Source organism: Telmatherina bonti, assembly GCF_933228915.1.
Source record: "Telmatherina bonti genome assembly, chromosome: 3".
In the NCBI taxonomy this organism is placed as follows: Eukaryota; Metazoa; Chordata; class Actinopteri; order Atheriniformes; family Telmatherinidae; genus Telmatherina; species Telmatherina bonti.
The window spans coordinates 33135678-33137790 of NC_136621.1; positions in this window are offsets into that span (position 1 = coordinate 33135678).

Sequence of the window (2113 nt, forward strand, 5' to 3'; positions counted from 1 at the left end):
GGTCGAACTAGATCACCACCCTGAAGGGCTCATCAATTTATAAAACAAGAAATTTTATTGAAAAATAATTCCTCAGAATATTAAACCAAGAAGAGACATCTGTGTAGATGGTCACTGGAACTCACATCTGTAGCAGCTGCAGCCCAGGAGTCAGAGCAGTTGCCTACCAGCAGAAGGGTTGGTGCATCGATTCCTGGCTTCCCCTGATAACGTGAATGTGTGATAGTTAAAGCACTTAGTATGAATCCATAGAAGTGCTGCGTGAGTGTGACTGGGTGCATGTAGTGTAAAAGGGCTTTGAGAGGTCAAATACTACTAGAAAAGCACTGCAAAAGAACTGTCCATTTATCCAGCATTGACTGAGTCTTATTGAGTCCATAAAGTCTTGTTTCTTGGAGGAATTTTGCTCTCATCCATATGAGCTTTGGAAGTTCTCATAGAGATAGTAGGAATCTGTTAAATTAGTGATCCTCAATCCTGGTCCTCGAGGCCCGGTGTCAGCTGGTTACAGGTTACGGCTGCAACACACCTGATTCAAATCAATGTGTGTTTAGCAGACATGAGCAGATCTGGTCTGAGTCTGTGACAGGCATTTTCCAGCACGGTCCAGCAGGTTCCTCAGTCTGTAGAATAAATATTTCCTCTTATTCTAGTTTTTGGGGACTGTTGTTTCAGCTCCAATACTTAGGTATTGAATGTGTAGACAACTGCAAAGCTAATAGCTCACAGAGTGCAGCATCTATAAATGCATTATAGATTGATAGATAGATAGATAGATAGATAGATAGATAGATAGATAGATAGATAGATAGATAGATAGATAGATAGATAGATAGATAGATAGATAGATAGATAGATAGATAGATAGATAGATAGATAGAGATGCATAGCATCTACACCTGATTGACCAAACAAAGCTGCACACATGCAAACTCAAAAAGCAGAGAGTGGATTTCCACATAAAATCCAGTGACGTAATATCTTAACTGGTGAAGCCTGCATTTCATTTTCATGCTCTTACTTTACCTTTTTTTCACTTTAGTTTTGTTCCCTCTGGCTTGATTGCTAATTTTTGTGAAATCCATTTTATGTCGTTCAGCAGGTGTTGGAACATTACTGTGTCTAACTGTAATATAATCCCTAGTATTTACCCTGTTGCGCACTGAGGACAGTTCAGTACATCTGGATGCACAGATAAACCTGGCCTTTATGGAGTTAGCATGTTCTTGTGTGTGCACCAGTCCAAGAGATGCATTTTTGGGTAACTGGCATCTCTAAATTGGCTCTAGGAGTAAGTGTGAATAGTTGTTTGTGCAGTGGGCTGGTGACCTGTCCATGTTGCACACTCCCTTTGAGTAGTAGCTGCTGGGATGGGTTCCAGCCCCCTTCAATTCTGCTTTGGAATAAGTGGGTATAGAAAATGGACGGATGCTGGAAAAAGCCAGAAAAATATTAAAATCACTCATTTGTCACAAAGCACACCAATCTTTATTTCACACAAATGTGTAACAGGATAAAACTACATCATCATAAGTAACCGAACATAAAAATGCTTTTTACAGGTTTGAGCTTAAACTGATAGACATGTTAGACTAACTTTGATGTATTAGAAACATTTAACCTTGACGTGGCGACTGGTGATCTTTTACTCTGACAGCATTAGCTAAAAGTACATGTTAATCACCGAGTACCTCAGAGTGGAAAAAAACATACAAGTCAGAAACTGCTGCCAAAGTATCTCAAAGCTGCTTTGTCAGTTCCACTTGGTCATGCATGGACGACCCAATAATTATTGTTTTCAGAGTTCAGGGTTAAAGTTGACAAAGAGAGAATTTTAAGCCAAATGATGACAGAAACCATGAGTGAAATGGGGGGGGAAAGAACAAAACATTGTCTGATATGGGACTCATAAGGGACTCAAAACGTGGTATCAAGCTAAATGGAGGAGAAAAGGATCAACAACTTAAGTTTAGTTTCCATGGTAGCGCTGTGATGGACTGGCAACGTGTCCAGGATGTATCCCTGCCTGATAGCAGCTGAAAAAGGCCCCTGCAACCCTGTTTTGGAATGAATGGGTTTCATCCAGGGGTCTCCAACTCTGGTCCTCGTGGAC